Here is a 23,813-nt window from a genome sequence, read left to right as displayed (position 1 = left end):
AGCCCAGATGGATAAGCACCAGCCCAGATGGACACAGCAGACAGCACAGCACCAGCCCAGATGGATCAGCACCAGCCCAGATGGACACAGCAGACAGCACAGCACCAGCCCAGATGGATCAGCACCAGCCCAGATGGACGCAGCAGACAGCACAGCACCAGCCCAGATGGATCAGCACCAGCCCAGATGGACGCAGCAGACAGCACAGCACCAGCCCAGATGGATCAGCACCAGCCCAGATGGACACAGCAGACAGCACAGCAGTGACGGCACCAGATGGATCAGCAGTGCACCAGCCCAGGACACAGCAGACAGCACCAGCACAGCTAAGTACCTCCCGGCCCTATACTACCCACCCTCCCTGTCCAGTCTCCACAGCCAGAGTGAAATAGCGGCAGCCACGTGGTCCCTTATATATAGAGACGAAAGCTTGCGAGCCGTGAGATTTTGCCTCTATGGTTTTGCCTTGGTTTGAGATCCGGGGCCGGCGAGGGAACCGAACGTACTTTCGGTTCTCGTCCCGGATCTCAAAATTCGGGTGGGTTTGGGGCTCTGAGATCCAAACCCGCTCATCTCTACTTATTTTATAACAGGCCATAGGTGTTTTGTTCTTAAAGCAAGGTAAATCCATGTCTGTACTGACTATTGGCCACAATGCTCTTTCTGTGTAATATGGCCGGAAGTAGTATAGTCACTAACCCAAGGTAATTATCACTCTTGGTCTTAGGCACATTAGGTTGAAGAAGTTGTTCCTTTGGAATTTGGAGGATCTTGGACTTCTGTTGGTAAAGAATATTACGATAATAGCCTCTTTGCATGAATTTCATGATAACTACATCCAATTGTTCTACAATTGTTGCAGGATTACTATTGAACCTTGTCACACATATGTGAGTACAGGAGGCCTACCCTAACCCCTAAACCCCTGGCAGATCTAATAGGTCAAATGGTGACTCAAATAATGATTATTATGGTCAGTGGGTTTATATATATATATATAGAGAGAGAGAGAGAGAGAGAGATGTCCAATTTATTGCTATTGCATGTGACCCTTACATCCAAATATTCTGTCACTCACACTTGTTTTATATGTGTACTTGATACATAGTTGCCGACTTTCTGGCTGCTCCTTCCGGGAGGGAGCAGCCAGATCGGTAGGGCAGTGGGGGGGGGGCGTGGCCCAAAAAGGGGGCGTGTCCGGATTGGTGCCTAGCATTTGTAGGCGTCACGGGGGCGGGTCACGCGATCATGTCATTTTGGCCCCGCCCCCGCTACACAATGCCGATAATACAGGCATTGTGAGGCAGGGGGCGGGGCCAAAATGACGCAAATCGTGTCACTGGCTGCCCTCGCAGTGGGGGTTAGGTGTAAATTGCGGGGGGATGTCGGGGGATCGGCGGCGATAGGCTTGCCTGCCTTTCCGGGGGGCGGGAGCTGCACCCGATTATCGGGAGGCTCCCGCCCAAATCGGGAGGGTAGGCACCCCTGACTTGATAGGATTATTTGACCAATGATAGACTCTATCATAGATGGGAAAGCCTTGCTACAAGTCCACAAAATGAGCAAATCCTATATAAATCTTGTGTACAGTAAATGTACAGGTCACTGAAAAAGAGTGTTCCTGTTTGAGCATAAACCTATTTGCACATGCTGGGCCCATTGCACATACTAACTCTTGAATATACTGTACAGTAGTAGGCTCCATCAATCAAGCCAGAAGTAGTTTCTGTGTAACACTAAAAACAACAGTAGTATAATAACATTTTGTGACGGGCCGTTAATCTGGGATTATTGATCAAAAAGTCTTGTATACAGTAGTCTGCAGACCTTGTGCATGTGGAATTGATGTGTATAAACTCAACATCAAGAATACACAATAAAAGATTGTCAGGTACATGCTCAGTTTGTTGTCATTTTAACACCCGTGTCTGCATCTTTTGTAGGTTGCACATTTGTGGCTACAAAGCCCCTCCTGAGTGAATGGTCATCATGTGAATGTGCAAGGACTGAGACACCCACTGTCAGTGTCTGTAGCTGCTGTAATATCGCTTTAAGCATCTTTAGATGCACCATTGGTTGCACCATCAAAACATGCAAGGCTGGTGCAGATTCTCTGTCTCAGTATGGCCTTCTATGTGAGGGGTTGAGTGTCTCTGTACACAGCCACTTTCAGCGATACACTCGCAACACTTCCATATCATGCCCATAAGATGGATCATCGCCATGCGTCTGCTAAGCCACCTCCCTGTCACTGCCCAGGAATGCCCAATACATTTTCAAGGGAATGGGGATGTCTAGGCAGTGCCCAATAGGATACCATTTCTCCTGCAGCCTAAAGAGAGAAGAGGGATTCCCATCCAATCCCATAGAATAGTAGTAAAAAGAGGAATATTTCTGACGCTGGAGGAGGGTATAGCAACAATCTTTGTTATAACCTGCTAAATCGTGTGACACATTGATTTATAATCGTCGCTAGTCGCTATTTAGCGTTGCAAGTCGCTTAAGAAAGAATTGCCTTCCGGTCCAATCGTGTGGTTCCAAAGCACAAAAGTTATTTATGTAAAGAAAAAGTAACACGATTAAAGGTTTAACAATTAGAGTAAAAAGCAATAAAATAGTACAAGCCGATACATACGCATGCGCACTGGTGCCAGCATACAGTCATCAAACCAGAAGCCTGTGATCATCAAAGAGGATGTCTGAACACTGGGATCGGGACACAGCTCATATACCTTACAGAGTTCAGAGTTAACAAAAGGACTAGATGACAAGTTTCCATTGGTTCTTGCTTTTGGATAATCTGGTTATTGGTCGGTTCATATGGTGTCATCAGGGGTATGGCTCAGTTCTCCAACGGTCTCTTTGTGTAGCTTCCCGCCGAACAACTGGTTAAAACTGGCTACAACACTGCATACTAGTAATAACATTCTAAGCAATAACGCCCTATCATCCATAACTAGCGGACGCATGATACGATTTCCTTGCCGATAAAAACGGATGTCTGCAAATAAACAGGGATTTAGTATGATACCAAACATGACATATCCACTGTATTCTAAACCTTAGATCTCGTTTAAGCACATATTACATCATAATTATTAACAAACAAAACCTCTAATAACTCTGGTTATTAACTATAATGTGTGGGAACCATTTTATATTTTTTCGTTCGCTTATGTGAGTCTGTATATTGAATTAGGAAGTTTTTGTATGTATGTATGTGAATATGCATGTGAGTGTCTATATGTATGCGTGTGGATACACATACGAGCGTCTCTGTGTATGCATATAAGTTTATGTGTGTGCGCTATGTGCATCGGTGTATATGTGTGTGGTGGATTCGCATTTGTGCGCATCAGATTGTGCCAACGCAAAGTAGCGTCGTGGTAACCCATCGTCAGACCATAGACGATTAGATCGTCAGATAATAATTGCAAGCGATCATATCTAATTATTTGACTTTGACACACAGTACTGTCATTAGACTGTCCCTTACTCTCCTAAAAGGAGAGCTATACAGTGTTCTTGGACTGTCCTGATAATTATCTCCGCTTCAACCAATATAATGATCAACCTTTTACTCACAGAGGCCGGGATGTACTAAAGGAAAAATGTGGTAGATACCCAATTTTTGCGGGTTTTACCGCATTTTCGTATGTACTAAGCCCCGGCCGCCCTATATTCGGTGCAGAAGCCTATGGGTTTCTTACCGCATCCCGCACCTGAAACTTCGTTGCCGCCCCGCAGTCGCCCAGCACTGGTCCCCACTCACCTTAATCTCCTGGTCGCTGGCCCATTCTCCTCCTGGGTCCTCCGCCTCCTTCTCCTCCTCCTCCTCCTCCTCCTCCTCCTCCTTTTCCTCCTAATCTTCCGGGTGCAGGGAGGAGGAGCAGGAGCCCGGGACTTCTTGCACAGGTCACCAGCAGGAAGTTCCCGGGGCTCGAAGGGGACGGAGTCCCACGGAGACCCCCTCACCCGGCTTCGGCTGCTTCACAAAGGGCAGCTCTTATCGCAAGAGCTGTCCTTTGTGATACTAATTGCATATGCGATTAGTAAGGTTGCAGTGACGGGTGGGATGTACACTGCAAGGTTAGTACATCCCGGTCACAGTGAGCTATGTTATAAAGTAGGAATGACCAAACGAGAGTGACCAAGTATAAATGTAAATAAATAGTACATTTTTATTTATTAATGGGATAAAAAAACACACTGTCCTAGATAAGCAAATTACATAACGGTTTTCTCTAGTGCAGACAATTAAGGATGAAAAACTTACAAACATTATTTAAAATAAAATTTAAGACTAAATAAATTTAAAGCGGTATCACATGATAAAATAGGATAGGACATAATGATTGATATACCTAAAAATGAAAAATAAAAAAGGATAAAAATCTCTTTTAAGTTGCGACACATTTCATGGCATCCAGCCGCTTCCTCAGGCAGTTGAACTGTTCATCTGAGGTTTGACCTAAAAATTCAAAGCACCACTAATATTAAGTGCAGAACATGCCAGTATAGGAGATGGTAGACTTCCACAGTTTGTCATAGAAATCTTCTCAGAACCACAGTGAGCATGCTTCTGCCAGTACTGTACATGGCGTATTCACAAAATATAAATAAATCCCACTTATCTAGCAGATGGCTAACTTCGTGCAGAGATTAAAAAAAGATTACTTTAGATGAAACATTGGCTGTAGTTCACAGTAAATTTAATATTTGGTAAATACCATCTGTTCAGATATCTATTAAATGTGTAGTTATGTGAATGTAACTGGCTTCATTTACCATTGACTATTCAGAATTACCTGGACAGATTTGAGAAAACCATTTGGTTGTGCAGGAGTTAAGATCTGGCCACTCCTATGAGATATTGCGATCTACTACTAGCACAACCTTCACTAGGTCTTTCTTCAAATGGACTCCTTGGCTGAAGAGCAAAATAGAGATCACTCCCAAATACTTCTGTCTGAAAAACCAGTAGCAACTGGAACACTTTATCTGTGGGATAGAAGCTAAACATAACTAACAACTCTTTATATACGGACGTCATAGTGAGACACCGCTTTATAGGGAATGCAACGGATTATAGAGCTAATATATACAGTATTAACAACATGAAAGATATCGACTATATAAGTATGTTCCCCACCAGTATAAAACCGTATAGGGTTAAAAAATACAAATGGCCACACCACATGTGCTTCAAATATTATTATTATTCTTCATTTATATGAAGTTCCAATGGGTAAGCAGCCTTACATAGTACATGAACAGAAATAGTACAGACATAATAAGATGAAATGCAAAACACAATTCCAAAACAATCAAAACAATGCAGAGACAGGAGGATAACATTTATATAAACATTACTGCAAATAGTTATCATACCTCAGAGGCAGCATCGTCTGAATTTTCCGTTCCACTGTTGGGAAGGGGATGCAATCGGGAAGCCGGCTGACATTATACCGACAGCCGGCTTCCCGACTGTCATATCCTGGCGAGGGTGAAATGGCCGGCGTCTAGATGTAAACGCGCTCATTTCACCAACGCCGGGAAATCGGCCCCCTGCATCGTGATCGAAGGGATGCCAGGCGCCGCGAACGGACAGCCGCGTGGGGGGGGAGGGTTAGGTTTAGGGCACCCGGGGGGGACTTAGGGTTAGGCACCCCCCAGGTGGTTTGGGTTAGGCTAGGGGGAGGGAGGGTTAGGGTTAGGCACCCCTGAGGGGAGGTTAGGGTTAGGCACCCCCCCGGGGGACTTAGGTTTAGGCAGCGGGTAAGGGGGGGTTAGGTTTAGGCACTTAGAGGGGGGATTAGGGCTAGGCACTGGGGGAGAGGTTAGGTTTAGGCACCCCTAAGGGAGGGTTAGGGTTAGGGGGGTAGGTTAGGTTAGTTCATACTTACCTGGGGACGATCGGGATTTCCAGCACTGTCGGGCTGCCGCTGCCTGGATCTGTTCCACTGCCGGCCAGACGCTGCCGGGAATCGAACTGCCGGCCTTGCGGCCGGCGGTATTACATACCGATTCCGTTGGGAAGCAGAAGCAGGGAAGCTTTCCTGGGCCCAGGCCGGTAGGAGGTGCCTGGGTCAGTGAGCCCTCCCAACTCTCTGCCCATTACCTCTGAATAGTATAGAAGCACAGTGGAACATTGGGCAGCTAGAGAGGAGAGACTGCTGCTGCAGCAGTTTCCTCTCATTGCTCGATGTGCTGCTGCTCTGCTATGCCAGCATGGCCAGTGGTACTGGGCTGAGGGGAGGTTACAGATGCCCCTTCTCCCCTGGTGTCGCTTCTCCTATGCTGAGTGCATGCGCATATCACTTTAATGCTGTCTACACACTGGCAGATATATTGGCCGATCAATTGATCGGCCAATATATCTTGTGTGCATCGGCCAGTGTGTACCAGCGATATGTCTGTGAACGACGTCGTTCAGACATATCACGTTGGCTGTGCTGCACAGCCAATGGTAGATATATCTGCAGATAGATCTGTCCATCATGCTGTGTGTACGGGCAGTCAGCTGCCCACCCGTACACTTGCAGCAGAGACTGCGGAGAGAGTGGCGCTAGATGCCCCCGGCCAGCGGGACCTGCGGCCAGATGACAGATAATGGTTGTTCAGTGTGTATGAGCAATGATCATCTGCAGATATATCTGTTAGGCATGTACCCAGTTTAACACTTTGTTTAAGATTTGTGAGGGCCAGTATTCGGGCACATCAGAGCTCTTGATGGCCCTGAGTGGAAGATGGTAAAGGTGAGGAAAGAGAGTGCACATGAGAGAAGAGAGCCCTGCCAGGGACCATTTACAATCTATAGGGGAGGGGCAGACAGACATGGCTGACACAGAAGGGTGAGTTAGGGTGTGAGCTGATAGGCTTTAATAACGAATTGGGTTTTGGGAATCCGTTTAAAGTTTAGGGGTGTAGAGTCTGATCGGGTGAGGGAGAGAGTTCCATTTGTGAGGAGCAGCACAGGTGGAATCCTTCAGGTGGGCAGGCTATAGTGTGGAGGGAGATGACACTAAGGGGGGAGAGAACTGAGTAATGGCTTTAATGGAGAGTACAATAATAAATAGAAAATAAATGCATAATAAATAGTGTAAAATAATTGTGTTACAATAGTGTTATTACAGTACATTTTGCTGTGAAACTATAATGTCACTTCCTCTGTTATTCAATTGGACCATTTTAATTTTGAATTACTGTATGTCCAATTTTACATTGTTTTCATTTTTCTCCTTACGCATGTAAAATAGCACATCCCTTAATGCGGATTAAGGTTAGTGTTACGTTGAAATTGTAATTTTCTACATTCACATTTATGCAAACTCTGTGTATTAATGAAGCCAGTTATAAAAGCTCTACAGGCAGCATGTTGGTCATTAGTGTTTTTTAAATACCTCTATTGTTTTCATGTCGTAGGTACAGTTTAATATTTAGCTGACCATAACGTTTCTTGATAGGAACTTTCTACCATTATTTTATGATGGCTTGCAGCCAGACAAATTTTATTTGAATGCATAATATCATTGATATTTGTACCCATCAGACAAGATCTAAAGTAGCTCAAATTTTGACCACATGCTAGGTCAAAAACCAAGATATTGAATTAAGACTGTCAGTAGGAACCTTTCTGGCAACTTGCCACCCCTGTAACTGCCCTAAGTTCAAAGCTTTCCACAAATCTATGTTATTAAGTTTTGAACCTTAAGCTGGGTATGCACTGGAGCAACCAGCAATCGTTCCAACTTTCCAGGCGATTTCCCTTGAGCCCAGAACAAGCTTTATTGAGCGTACACACACTGCAATCTTGATAACGACCGAACTATATATTGTATCGTTTGATCATATACGATTTATCGTTGCTCCTGTATACACTAGAACAACCGTTGTTAGGATCCCCTGGAAATTTGAATAATGGCTGTGCAATGTAATAGCAACAGCCCCCACATGCCCCCCAGAAAGTTCAAAGGCAGCCCCATATGTCAACACATAGCAGAATTTAAAGCACCACTCCAGCTGTTATTGAACTACAAATCCCCAGCATGCCTTGCAACAGTTTTAGCATGGTCAAATAGCACAACTGTGGCAGGGCATGCTGGGGTGTGTAGTTCTGCACTTATTGCCCACCCCTAGTTTAAAGAAACACACATGTAACCATAGCAACAGCCACCACATGCCTCCCCCAAATAGTTCAAAGGCAGGCCCATATGTCAACACATAGCAGAGTGTAAAGAGACACACATATGTAACCATAGCAACAGCCCCCAAATGCCCCTCAACAAGTTCAAAGGCAGCCCCATATGTCAACACATAGAGTACAGAACACACAGTGATGCTTGGTGGTGATGCTTGCTGCTGCTCCTGCTGCTGCTGAGCACTCAGGTGCAACTCTGCACAGGCCTTCCAGCATCCAGCATGCATGGAAATGGCAGTGGGAGGAACAGAGACTGGCAAGACGGTGACATCAAATTGTACCGAAATATCGCAGGAAGGGTCGCTCGTACACACTAGGCGATGTGCACCATATTGCTAGCATTATCATCAGGTTTGATGTGCAGCACGTCAAACCTGACAAAGACGCTAGCAACCACGAGCACCTGCATATTGAACCTACACACTAAGTGATGTAGGCGATTTGTCACTACGAAATGGCAAATCGGCCCGACATCACTCCAGTGTGTACCCAGCTTAATTACCTAATCAAAAAAGACCCCCATAGAAAATAACAAAACACACTAGCAATAAAAAGGGACAACAGTGTCCCAGGTAAGTGATAAATTAAACTAAATATTTATACATATAGTATAAAGTCATTCTAAAAAAGTGTGCTTCCTGTGGTCTCTGGACATGCAGGATGAGAATTCAAAAAGTTGAAGTCAGGGGGGTATTAAGAGAGAAGGTTGCCCGTGTACAGTCTCTATCTGGGCCCCTCCTCGCTAGCCGGCAGCGACACTGGCACTTTGCCAGAGTCTACTGTATTGTGCATGCATAGGTCTCTGAGGAATAACGGCCTACTTCCCAAAGATATTTTTTTTTTTACTGCACATGCACAAAATGCGGGGAAAATGGCAGCAACACCAATTTCCTGGTGATTTGTGCAGCACTGCTGCTGCCGATGCGGGACTCCAGAGAGGTAAGTATAGGGGAAATGAGTGCATTGTGTGCGGGGTGGGCCCTCCTCGGCAGCCTTTATAGATATACCACTGGCTGAAGTCCTAACCCAGGAAAGAGAAAGATAAGTTGTAAAATAAAACAATAAAGTCTGCAAAGGTCTCTTAGTCCTCATTCGTTTTGTGGTCTATTTATGAAGGTAGGATGGTGCTCACCAATTTAGTAAAATTTTAGTCATCCCCATAGACTTGGGGATGGCAGCTTGACTCTATTTAAGAACAATGAAAGGCTTTGCTGTTTGTCACTGGGTAATGGTGTCACATACTAATGCCAACTGTGTCCTGGCAACGTTTGCTTCCCTTGCCTACAGAGTTTCTTTTTCCATTAGCTGGCAATGGCACTGCATTACAGAATAGTGGGGTTCACTTTTGCACTGTAGGTGAAGCAGATTTAAAATATGCAGATGTGATACCCCTAGCTCTGACAGGAGCCAATGGACATTGCAAAATAATAGTAGGCTGCCAGCAGGTGGTTGTTATGCACCAAAAGACAAGAGACAAGCCAGCACCAGGACAGTGTTTGTGGGTGCACATGCGGCGTTGAACTGTGAGATCCTGAGCAGCAGATTGAGCTGCAGCAAGTCTGATGTGAGAGACAAGAGACTGGGCAAAGCGTTATTGCTATTGAGATATGTTTCGTATATGCACGGTTACCCACATAAAATCACCAGCTGGTTCAGTGGAAGCCTGGACACTGACTTGTCAGTCAATTTGGCCTCAATTAGGCAAATTGGCAGATGAAACGCTACTTGTATGCCTGGTTCAAGGCTTGATGCAGAGTTGGTGGCAAAATCTTTATCATCTTAGGCTAAAAGAAGTTGCACACAAAGAGACATATCCGATATGTGGAACTGTATGAACCTGAGAATGAGCATATATGCGAACATGTGACCCTGTAATTAAAGCATGATAACACATTAGTCATCATCATCTTATTTTTAAAGGTAGTTTTAAAATAAATTAAACATATTCCCTCACTGCTCCCCTCCCAAAGGTGTTGCCCCAATCAACGCTTGTAGCCTGGGCTGATAGTGGAAATATTGGGGGAAAAACAAACATCAGGACCTTAATGTGCACCTTCAGGCGGTATTATGTCCTACTGGTGGATTCCCGGGTAGTGATTGTGCCATGCAGTCTCTATACTTCGCATATTAAACAGCATCTTACATTCTATTTGCCTGCACTTAGCAGGCAGTGTAAACGCTGAGTTCCTGGTGCAGTACAGCTGATACTGCTAATCACTATATATTGTAAATCACCCTATAACTGAGTGTCATAAAATGAATGGTATTATAGAATACAATTGTCGTATAACCAAATATAGAACCGGAATTCAGTATCACTAATTCCCAAACCTCTTCAAATCTCGATGAGTTTGTTGTACATTTGTGACTTGAACCACGCTAGGCCACTTGCAGTGTCAATATCCCAGAGTCAACGACCTTCTGAAAACAAACAGACTCGCTGTTGCTGGAAAAAATTGAAAACCTTTGAAATAGGCCTAATAAATGGCAGTCATTAAATTATTTAATTCATGGAGGTTCATGTGATAAAAATATACATATATTTAAAGTTTACCCAACATGTCTTAGATCTGTCTGCTTAGATATGATAAACATTCACTAGGATTCAGTAACTAAAAGTTACTGTTTAAATGCTTTAGATTTACCTATTTTGAAGGTAATATTTAAGTAATTTTGTTTTGCCAAATTCAAGAACCACAGCGTGCATTCATCATCCACATATTTACTTTATAAAAAGATTCCTCCCACTTATGTCATCTGAAATTTTGTGACAATCCAGTGCTACAATTGTATTACTAGTTATACAAGTACATTTTATCTCAACTCTATCTAATGCAATAAATATTATTGTTATTGTTATTATTGTTAATAATACTAATAATACTAATAATAATTATCATCCTCATCATATCATCCTTGGTTCATGGACCCTGGGACAATGTGTCTTATCTATGAGTACCACACCTTTACTTGTGTAATCAATGTGTACCGTGTTTTATGATTGTTAAAAACAAATTCTGTACATATACAATCCTTTCTGTGTCTTGTTTAATTTGCACTCCAATAAAAAGTCAAGAAATAAATAAAAAATTTAGTAGTAGTAGTTATAATACATTTTTCTAGCCCATATAGAGTACTATAATTTCTGTCATTAGAAATAATAGACAGAAAGAATGACATATCTTATGTGTTTGATTTTATTTTGGATGCGATTTTGAAGATTTTACTGTAGATTTTACAATTTTGAACTGCTTTATATACTTATTCATTACCTTTATAACTTATGTAAACAAAACATTAAAAGCAGCAGCAAATGCAAACACTTGTTTAGCAGGTTAAAATGGGACTGGTGTGGGAGTGAGGTAGTGAAAATAATATTAGTGAAGATGTCCCTGCTCATGAAAGCTTACAATCTAAAAGGGAGGGCCTGAGAGACGGGTGTGACCCAGAGGGGAGAGACCGTGAGCCAGGAGGATAGAGTGGTGGGTTAGGATGAGAACTGGAAGGCTTTATAAAGTGGGTTTTGAGATCCCGTTGAAAGCTTTGGCGATAGGTGGAGAGTCTGATTGGGGGAGGCAATGAGTTCCAATGGTGGAGAGCAGCTTGGGCAAACTTTTTGAGGCGGGAGTGGGAGAATCTAATCAGCTAGGAGAAGAGGCAACAGGAACTGGCTAAGCAAATTAGGCAGACAGGAGTATGGAGGGAGATCAGGACGGAGATGTAAGGCGGATTGGGTGAGGGCTTTGTAGGTAAGTACGATGAGTTTGAATTGGATACTGAATGGAAAGAGGGGGCAGTGCAGAACTTGGTGTAGAGGGAAGGCAGTTTGTTTTTAAGAGAGTAAGATGAGCCGAGTTAAACACTGAGCACAAATTGGAGTGGGGATTGGATGGAGTCAGGGAGGCCAGGTAAGAGGAGGTGGCAGAAGTGCAGCCTAGAGAGGACCATTGAGTGGATGAGATCTTAGTTGCCTCTTGGGTGAGAAAGGGGCTGATCCTGGTGATACTACAAAGGTGAAAGTGGTAAGACTGAATGTGATGTTTGAAGGAGAGGGTGGAGACAAGGATAACTCAAAGACCGCAGACTTGTGAGATAGAACAGATGGTCAGGTTAAATTGAGGGTGGACAAGAGACTTGGGAGGGTAGGAAGAGGATCCGCTCAGTTTTAGACATGTCAAGTTAAAGAAAGCTGAGGTGACACTTTCGACACTGAATGAGTGACATTAGGTTGCAGAGAAGACAATATCGTGCATAAACAAAAAATTACACTACTCGCGTACAATAGATGATCATACTTACAGGAGTCACTGGGGTTTATATATCAAGCAGTGTAAAGCGTGGACAAATTGCCCATATGAACCAATCAGTTTTTATTATTTTATAGACTGTCCTTCCTCAAAGCTTAATGGTTGCTATGGGCAAATTCTCCACTGGTCCACTTCACGCTCTGTCCCTGCTTGATACATAAACCCCATTGATTCCTATATTTTCGGTGTGTATACCCCACTCAGCATAATATTTATTTCCATTGTAACTAGAACAGACCAAGCTAAATTCTCCATGATATCCAATTCCATAATTTTCATTTAATTCCCAAGGTATCTACATCAGGGTGAATTATGATAAGACAGAAGGGAACACACATCCTGTAATAATAAGTAAATGCCATTAGAATAGTTAATAGTTTCTCAATACCTTATGTATAGTATAATGTACCCACTACCATAACTTAATAGACATGAGGCTACAAGTTGAGTGTTTTTACACAGGTTATGGAAATCCGCTGAGAGGGTTGGGGGAGATGACCTCAGAAATCACCTTTTTATATTGATGTTATTTCCAGGTTATACATCAATTAACAACACTTGTGTACTTGTGTATTTATTATAAAAGAACTGTAATCATTAATGTGCAATGATCAAAACATGTAGTGGGTATACAATACACTAAATTGAAAGATTATTCCAATTTTGCATGATCTAATGATCAATTTTGTAAGTGCGGGCAATTACAAGTGTTTTATGAGTATCCTTAAAGGAAATAGACCTCTGTATAAATAGTCCAGGAGAAATGGCAAATGGCATTTTTTTTTCTGGTTCATTGATCTTATCCTTCATTGTGGTGATATGACATAATTTCCTTCAGCTGGTTGTGCCATATCTATATAACCTTCATTTGGCCAATCGCAGAATTCCCCAGGAAAGAGAGCAGCATGGATTTGTCCAGAATAGAATTCATCTGAAATCAGTAACGTTCCATCACCTTTCACAAGTCCCCAGAGCCCGTCCAATATCTATGGTAAGGAAGGTGTTGCAGACAAGCTCTTTGGGTGAGTGTTAGTGACAGGAAAGAAGTTGCAGGTCCCTGACGGCTTCTCATCCTGTGTCCCAGGGACACAGCCATGCTGTCTCCTGGTCTGTTTACTGATGGGGCAGATAGGAGGGCAAGGAGCTGCAACAGGACTCTCTAATTGCTTTATCAGCAACTGATAACATCACAAACACTTAGAGGATGTTTTGACTGTATGTGAATTACAATGTTTGTTGTTTCTCACTCCAATAATTGACATTTGATAGTGACTACTGTAATACTTAAGGGTAATTAAAGTCAGAGCCTTTTTATCCTAGGTGAATCTCCTGCTCTTCTACACTTAGCTCCTGGGAAACATCCTTTTACTTAACCAGCACATCACCAGAGGCTCCCTCTGTAAATCCTAAACTCACTATGCCCTCTCCTGTAGTATAGAGCTCACATCACATCACTACACAGCAGTACTGCACACACTTCTCTGCAAGAGGGACAAACTGGGGAAGGATTAGGTACTAAACAGTTACAGTTCAAGTACACTGTACATAGCGCACCATACAGTACATTCATTCCTGTTTATTATTTCATAGTAAGCTATGCCTTTCTGTTTTGCTATTGGAACATGTTTGTGTTTTTGACTTTTTTCTAGCGCCCCATATGGGAGAGAATCTAAAGCTCAGAAACTGTTTTGCCCAAACACAGCATAATATCGCATCAAACTGATTGAATTAATATACATTTTATTAAACAAGATAGGCGTGAGGTGTATCATAAACCTTATAAAAATGAGAAAGAGAAAGGTTGCTTGTGTTGCTATATGTGCTCTCTCAACATATGTGCCCCTGAAGAGGGTTATTACATTTCTAATCTACAAGTTTACTTTCTGCATAACACATACTGAGTATTTTATATTAGCACAAACTGAACAAAGATTGGATGCATTGGTTTCTGCTATTTATTAAATAAGACTGTAAGCGTACCAAAAGGGCCTCCTTACCTCTGTGTCTATCTATCTGTGTTATTACCCAGGCTTGTTTTATTACTAATTTGTTCCCATTTTGTAAAACACAGCAGCATAATATGCTGGCAATATATAAGTAAAAATAAATAAATGTATTAATTTTGTCACATCTATCAATTACCGGCACATGCACATAGATAGATAGATAGATAGATAGATAGAATACAGACAGAAACATATTAAAAGTGTTATGTCAATGGACACAATAATATGAATCCAGGGTAGCTAAAGAAATTATCTTACAGCAACAGCTTAAGATAAACTACATATGATGATGGCATACAGAACAGAGGAAATGTAGCAGTCAAAATTAACTTAATCAATGCTAGACATGTTGAAAGAAAAATAATCAAACACAATATAACACTTAAAAAAATGACACTTTGTATGCACATGGATGGCCGCAGCACCTGTCCAATTGCACTTCCATTTCTGATGCCTGGGCACAACAATAACTGGATAATGGTCTACAATCAAAAATAATTTAAAAACGTATCTCTTGCATCAAAATCCTCTTTGCATAAATTTAAGAACTTTTATAAAATTTGATTATTTTTTATCTGCTATAAGTTAAACTCTATGTTAATATTGTATATTTTATAAAAGTAGATTTTTTTTATCTGCTATAATTTAAATATGCATTTAGGGCAGCAGAGTTGTTATCTATCTACTATATAAAAGCAAAAATTTGTCCTTCTGTCTTTCTATACAAATCCACAGTTTACAAGCCAATATCGTGCAATTTTACATACGAGCGTATTAAAACACGGCGGAGGCAACTAAAAAAATGTTAAATCGAAATTAATTACTGTTCATTATAACTTAACTAAAAACCATAATTTTTGCATAGCATTCGCCCTCTACAGGTCAGGTACGGAATTAAAAAACGATTTAGCTTATCTACTATTTTTTCTTTTCTATCTCTACTATCTACTACACACATAAACACACACAACACTTACCTTAAACCCCGCTCCAGTGCCTGCTTCTGTCCGTCTCCGGCGCCTGCTCCTCGGAACTATGGGAGTGACCTCATGACGTCACTCCCATAGTGCACTGCAGGTCCCAGAAGCCGGGGCTCAGGAGTGAGCTCCATCCTCCGGCTGCCGCTGGTGCCGGGGAGGGGGGGGGAGAGCGGAGAGAAGGAGCGCCGATCGGCGGCGCTCCTTCTCCATGGAGCTCCTCCTCAGCAGTGCCCGGAACGGCCGGGAGACAATGGAGCCAGGTGCCCCCTGCAGGCAGTTCCGCCACTGTGGCCAAGAGCTTCTGTTGCTCTGATACCAGGATGACTGTGTACTTTCTGGTTGCTGGATCGCACTATGAAATGCACAGCAACTACTTCCAGTTCCTTGTGCAGCTGTTTCCGGCATTCAGGGTCTCCACAGTGTATAAGATTCATCCAATCGGTTTTACCCTTCAGGGGCTGACAAAGGAATGAACTGGAAGTAGCCTCTGAGTGTTCCATAGTGTGGTCCAGCAACCAGGGAGGTAGACAAAAAAGTTTGGTCGCCACTGTTGACACCATCTAGTTGTGTAAGCTCATGCATGAGCAAGTATAAATAAAACTTTGCGCTGCAGAGCTGCGTTTTTGCATCCCAGTATAGTTGCCATCTTTATGGGCCTGATTCTAAATCAGATGGATCTCTCCTCATGGATGCAGATAGCAATTTTTACCATATTCAGACTCATAATAAGCCAGGCTTAATATCACTAGTGGTTATAAATTCATACAGCATTTAAAAGGTACTATAAACTCCACACGAGATCCATAGTAAATGATGTTCAGAGACTTATATTATATGCTACAGAATAAAATTCCATAATTCCTTAGTATGTAGCAAAATGCATGTTATAAAATCAAATAATGAAATCAAACAAAAATAAAATGTTAATATTGTTATTATTGACCTTGCAGATGGCCCAAGAAGAACGGTGTCCAAATCTGCATCTAACAATAAACCAAACAGGACAATCCTTTTATTCTTCTTTGGTGTTTTAGGTGTAGAACCATGAGAAATATTGGCTTGTAAACTATGGATTTGTATAGAAAAACAGAAGGAAACATTTTCACTTTTATATAGTAGATAGTAGAGATAGAAAAGAAAAAATAGTAGATGAGCTAAATCCTTTTCTAATTCCGTACCTGAACTGAAGAGGGCGAATGCTATGCAAAAATTGTGTTTTTTAATTAAGTTATAATGAACAGTAATTCATTTCGATTTCACATTTTTTTAGTTGTCTCCGCCGTGTTTTAATACGCTCGTATGTAGAATTTCACAATCCTGGCTTGTAAACTGTATATTTGTATAGAAAGACAGAAGGACACATTTTTGCTTTTATATAGTAGATAGTTACTGACAGTAACAAGGCATAGCTTTATATGAGACACCTTGGCTGTATTGCATTTTTATTATTGCTCCTGCAGCTGTGAGATCACCGAAAAGTGTTTTCCAGTTCCCTGAAGATATTGCCTTTTGGAGATTTGTTGTTCCACGATATAAAAACAATGGCACAGGTGGATATGGTTAGAGGATTGCGGGATGCTCAGGATGGACACAAGGCCATGCAAAACTGAAATATAGCTGGAGATCCAATATGGACAGAAGTTTAGTTAGGAAAAGGGGGGAATCTGTTCTTAGTTGTCATTAAATGATATAATTCTATGTATAAGTCACAGAATTAGGAGCAAGTACATGATGACACCATCTATGTGTTATGTAAGGCTTCTCTGACATATTCATTCCACTGCTAAGTTACAGAGCACATTTCCCACTAAGGATTAAACAGGGACAATGTAAATCATATTAATCTTTCTAACTCACGTATTGCACCTTCTGGCATCAACACGCTGCCTAATTTTTAAAGGAAATATCAAGGCCCACTTTAAGCTATGACTACTGCTCTAAAAATGGTTTTGGTCCCTTGTTAGATCCTGACTAGTGCAGTTGTTGATACATGTCAGCGTCAATCTGTTTTCCGGGGAAGGGACAACAACAGTAACTTTAATTACAGCCGGGACCCTCCTTGATCTCCAACCCACAAGCTGTAATCGCCGCAACCACAGAAATGATCATCTAGAAATAAAACTGCTCACCACCTGTCAGTAAACTTTAACATCAACAAATGCTTGTTCATATGATCATAAATGGAGAGACACATTGTTAGAATATATCAATCTACTAATTACACAGTGTCGTTGTTGAAAACATGTTGCTTATTTATATGATTGGATCATTATATGCCAGCAGTACATGTTATTAATGCTGCTATCAAAAACAGTCATAAGCCCATATGAGATTGTGTTTTCTATTTGTTTGCAGCTTGAGTATTTAAAAAAAACCTATATATAGTTGAGATTTTAAGGTGGATTTTTACTACAGGTTGGTGAGTATTAATAAGTATTATTTTTCTTCCAGACTATATATATCTGACTATCTTCTATGTTAGAGATATATATTATAAGGGCACAGTCGTGCCCTTATATTAAGGCTGCATCTAAAAAAACTGATTTCTCCATAGAGAATTCTGAAGGGGGGGCAGGATGTTTAAGGGGCTACACCTCAAAAGCTATAGTAGGTACTAAGTTGAAATTTGGTAGGGATGGGTAGAACTGTCGCACGGTGCTGCATGCCAAATTTCAGGGCAAAAACTTAAAAATTGAGGACATGGGAGTAATCTAAAGCTCCAAATGTCACTTTTTTCTGACACTCAATTAGGAACCCTTTTCTGCTATAGTCTCTGGGGGATTTTTGGGAAGGCAAAACTCAGGGTAGGGGTGGAATTTAGACTTGGGGTTTGTTTTATTATGTAGCTATTGTGCCAGACTACGTGCTTTTGTGGTTCAGGTAAATTAGAAAGTTAAAATTTTGAAACTATTACCTCAATAATGCGCCATTGTAGAGATATGACTTTTCAACTTGTTGCACAGCTGCAGTAGAAGCCTCCAGCAGGTTTAATAACTATGGCTTCACTTGGGTTCAGCAAGATGGCCATTGTTTGCGGGCAGTAGCGGGGGCCGGGACCAGGCGGCAGGAAGACGGCGTTTGCTGCGGCCAGGATGTGAGGGAGAGGGGGTAGGGGTCGTTAGCGGCGACGGTGTGGGTGGCTGTAGTGGAGGCGTTAGGACCCGGGGGAGGTAGCAGCACACAGAGGCAGGCTCGGATTTGGAAGATCCATGATACCTGCATCTGTGTTTAAAAAAAACAAACACAGAAGCAGGGACAGGTCAGTGAGACCCGTCTGTGCTTCTGTGTTTAAAAATAAAAACAGTGTAAAAAAAATTTTTGTGGCCCCATCCCCCAAAAAACAACCAGCCCCAGGCTATGGAGCCCCAGTGCTGGTTGTGCTAAATACAGGGGTCAAACAACGTAGGGATCCCCCATATTAAGCACAACCAGCACCAGGCTTTTGAGAACCTGTCCTGGTTGCCAAAATACGGGGGACAAATGACGTAGGGGTCCCCTGTACTTAGTGCAACCAGCACGGTGCTCTGAGCTGGTCCTGTTTCTGGAAATACAGGGGGAAAAATGCATAGGGCCCCCCTGTATTACCCAGAACCACCACCGGACGCTTTCTAGCGGGGGGGGGGGGTGATGCCACAGCCAGGGAGCCCTTTCACCAGGCCCCCCAGCCAAAGCATCACCCCTGACCACTAGTCAGCCCAGGCCGGGATCCCTAGGGAGTTGGGGACCCCCCCAATAAAGAGGTCCCCTTCCTCAGGGCACCCCAGGCCCAGGCTGATAGCCCGGGGCTATCCCCAGCATAGTGTACTATTACAGGTTTAATATAAGAATAATGGGATTAAAAAGTTGTTCATGAATAAAATATAAATGTGCATATCACATAAGATCACCTAAATCATGAAGGATGCAATAGTCCAAAACCAACTTAAAGGAGCTCTAAGCCAGCACTGGACTTCACAGTGATGTCACAATGTCAGCATTCAGGAACCGTCTACATTTCATTGTTGCTAACTTCCCCAGGGTTCCCTGAGTATCTAGGACCCTGCTTATTATAGGCAAGTGTGTGGGGGGATCGTGTTTTTGGACACCCCAATCTAATTTTACTAGAGTTGGGGGCCACAACATTCAGTATAAGTGAAGGAATGGAGCTGCTGCATATGCCTAGTGGCTGCAGATTTTCCTACCACATCTGCTGTGTGTGCTGATCTGAGCGATCTGTCAGTACACTGGACTAGAGAAACCAGAGAGCAGCTACCAGCAAGAAGAGAAAGGTGGCTAAACATGAGATGAATCATGAGATGAATGTGTGCTTAGAGAGCTCAGTTCTGTCTCCTACTGGTTTTTATTATGTATGTATATTTATTATGGCAAGCTTTCCCTGCCCACTTATGTTATTTATATGAGATAAATATGTTTCATACAGAAAGTTAATTTTTAGACTCTCTACTCTGCATCCTATACTGTATGACACCTAATACTGTATTATATATCATATCCAGTGTATAAGTAGACAAATGTGTACATATATATTCAGGGTTGGTGTTAAGTTCTTCTCACACTGCCCCAGAAGCCTGGACTTCCTCCAATGTTCCACAGAGCAGGGTTCTAATGCTGTATATGTTTGAAATATTACATACACTGCACTTTGTATGAGACAGACTGTAGCTTGATACGTGCTAACTATGCCCTCTTCATGGACACTCGTTCTAAAAACAAGTATTTGGAAACCCCTCTCTAGAAATCCTGTGTTTGCCCTTGCTTATGTATGGCTTCGCACATTCATAAGACAATCTTGTTACAAAGTCACCATCTTACAGCAGACAGTGAAAGAAATGAAGACCTGGTGCTATGTGGCAGGAATATTAGTTACCAGCCTGGGCATTGCATGGGTGGTGTATTATAGTACAAGTGCAGACCACTATTTTTTTTTCTAGCAGCACAAATTGCAGCAGACACCCTCACTTCTCTGGATAAACGTCTACTCACATGTATGTAAATGTGGCAAAATAATTCCAATCACATCAAACTTTCATAAATATTTTTATATGATATAGAGGTTGTAGTTGCACAAACTGCATGTAATTTAAACTGATCATAATTAATGAATATATATATATATATATATATATATAAATATTTTAAAAACACATGTAATAGAATATGTGAGCATACAGCTCCCAAGATTGCTGTCACATTCACAAGGCTATTTTCTCAGTTTACCATGACTAATTGCATTAAACTGAAATAGCATGAATATCACTCACTCCTCAGCTGTACTAATGGATCGAGAGAGGCAGTAACAGTGAGAGTGCATCAAATTGTTATATACAGTACATACAAAGAATATATTGTACCCATGAAAACACCTCGATATGCCAATAAATCCTTGACAGTGGGTGGTCCAAAAAAAACAAACAAACAAAAAACACAGTGAATCATATTAATGGGCTGCAATTAATTAAAGGGGGCTTTGTCTGCCATACAAAGATTGTACTGGAAGGCAAGTATCTCCCTTACAATTACATAAGATTTTCACAAACAACTCCTAAACTACCATTTGTAAATCAATGGATTGTATCCTGCATGTTAGTGCACCAGAGGTGAATGGCCACTTAATGGAAAAACAGCCGATCAAGCATGGTCAACACTCTATATTCACAAAGTGATTACATATTTTTTTACAACACCACAGCATTCCCATTCTAAGATACTAAAAACAGATTTGGAATATACATGTTATCACATAAATGTTATAAGTATTTTTGGAGAAAGAGGAGTATAAATATTTGTGCAAATATATCTAATATAATCATGGATTTTTGAAAAAACGTTATAAAAGTAACACTGGCATGAAAAAAAAGAAAAAAATATTTAAAATATAAAAAAAATTGTCTCAAAGTTAAATTGACTTACATCCAAATGTAAACAAGCTCCAAAGTAGTCTGTAAGATCTTCATGTTGTTCAAAACACACTGATACTTTTCAGGACTTGCTCATGTATTGTGTTTTACAAGTGATTCCATGTAAGTGGCCACAAGAAACCTTATAGGCATGTAGCCCAGTGGCGTAACTAAGGGGGGTCGGGTGGGGCCCTGTCCAGGTCGGTGGTTAGTGTGGACCGCACTGAGTGCGGTCCACAATACACAGTAAATAAACACACGGCTTCCGCGGCAGTGTGTTTGTTTTAGCAGCCAATAAGAGACAGACAGTCTCTCATTGGCTGTTGCCCCCAGGGACGGAGCCCCCAGGACTCATGAGCTCCGCCTTCCAGCTCCCCCATTGGGTGAAGGGAGAGATGTCATGACGTCTCTCCCATAGTGCCGAGCAGGAACGGAGGAGCTGATGGCAGTGGGCGCAGGAGCAGGGATTTGGGTAAGTATAATGTGTATCTATGTTTTATGTGTAAGGGGCACTACTGGAGGCACTGTGTAGGGGGCACTACTGGGGGCACTGTATAAGGGACACTACAGGGGACACTGCATATTGGGCACTGTATAAGAGGCACTATTGGGTGCACTGCATAAAAGGCACTACTGGGGGCACTGCATAACGGACACTACTGAGGGCATTGTATAAGAGGTACTACTGAGGGCATTGTATAAGGAGCACTGTATAAGGGGCACTACTGGGGGCACTGTATAAGGGGCACTACAACAGGGGGCACTGCATAAGGGATACTACTACTGGGGGAACTGCAAAAGGGCACTACTACAGGGGGCATTGCATAAGAGCCAATGCTACTGAGGACATTGCATAAGGGGCACTACTACAGTGGGCATTCCATGAGGGCACTACTACGGGCATTACATTAGGGGCACTTCTACAGGGGGCATTGCATAAGGAGCACTACTACTAGGGGTAATTAAGGTGCATATGGAATGGAAAGGAATGTTCCCAGAGTGACTAGAAATTGTGGTGTGTCATGTTGACACGTTCCATTTTTCAGTGACCACGCCCCTTGTGGTATGTGTCCACGGTCACTTTCTCGGTGCATGCACATAGTGGGGTGGGTTCCATTTTTCTTCTTGCCCTGGGCTCCAAATAACCTAGTTATGACACTGATGTAGCCATAGGGATCATTGTGCCTGATTATACCATCTGGAAGAATATATCTCTGATCTATTTATTCCCCCCAACAGGTTCAGTAAGGTCTGACAATATGGCAGAGAGCAGACAGAGAGGTGGCAAAGTTTGTTCATAGCCTGCACAGAATGACATCATAGATCTGTGTGTAGCTTATACATTGCCCTGTACTAGGCACAATTAACAAACTGTAGAACATTTTTGAGGTTCATGTCCCTTAGATGACTGATGATCTGACAATGCACATGAAAGGTGCTTTATATTATGCACCTGTGATGTACAATGTGAGTCTCTATTCATTGTATTAAAAGTACTGTTGGTCATCACATGACAACCACAAAACTATGGACTAACTTTAAAATTAATATAACAGGCTTTTATAACTTGCCTGAAAAGTTCCTAAAATAGGGCTAGCAAACTATGTATTATATTACATTATGTATATGACACAGTTTAATTGCCTATCAATCAGCATGCTTTTCTTGTATTTACCAGGTGCAGATTTATAGCTCCAGTTTGTCTGATTATGCATTTTTGATAATGAGATATGATCTTCTTCTGTGTATCTGTTGGATATAGCAAGGTGTTTGGACTTTGTACAAGTAAGGGCTAGTTTGTTACAACTGACTTTCCCCCAAAAAAGCAACAATTGTAAGAATGTCAGTTTCCTCTGCCTGCTCCATTTACCTTATGGAATCTCCATTGCAGCACACTTAATAATGAGTTTGCAGCCTCCTAATGACCAGAATGTTGGGGATTGCTAAGGTGTCATGTTACTCTTTTCTTTAGCATTACTGTTTTTTTTAGATCAAACATTATAATTTTGGAAGTTTTAAAATGTTAATAATTATAGTTTCAATTCAGTACAAGGTTCCAGCTTGCCCCATTGAAAATTGTAGATGTTATATATTTAACTATATTATATCTTGTGTGCCTTGTTGTTGCATTTTAACTTATTTTTTATTATTGATTTTGCCTCTTTATACTAATCTAGACTGACACCACCAATTATAAGAGCTTCCATGCAGCTTTAATGGTAAAATAGTAATCCATGGATTTATTATGTTACCAATAATACATACATGTGTACATAGGGTTAAAAATCCATTCCCTATTGTCTGTTCACACATGCACTTGAACACACCCTAGAGTGAAGCAACAAAGACATTAGAATGTGCCCATGTGCAAAAGCTTTAGCCTTAGAATATAATGTTTTAGCACCTTATATAAATAAACAATG

The sequence above is a fragment of the Taudactylus pleione genome, unplaced genomic scaffold (assembly GCF_031769625.1).
Source record: "Taudactylus pleione unplaced genomic scaffold, aTauple2 ptg000178l, whole genome shotgun sequence".
NCBI lineage: Eukaryota > Metazoa > Chordata > Amphibia > Anura > Myobatrachidae > Taudactylus > Taudactylus pleione.
Note: the sequence above shows the minus strand (reverse complement) of the source record.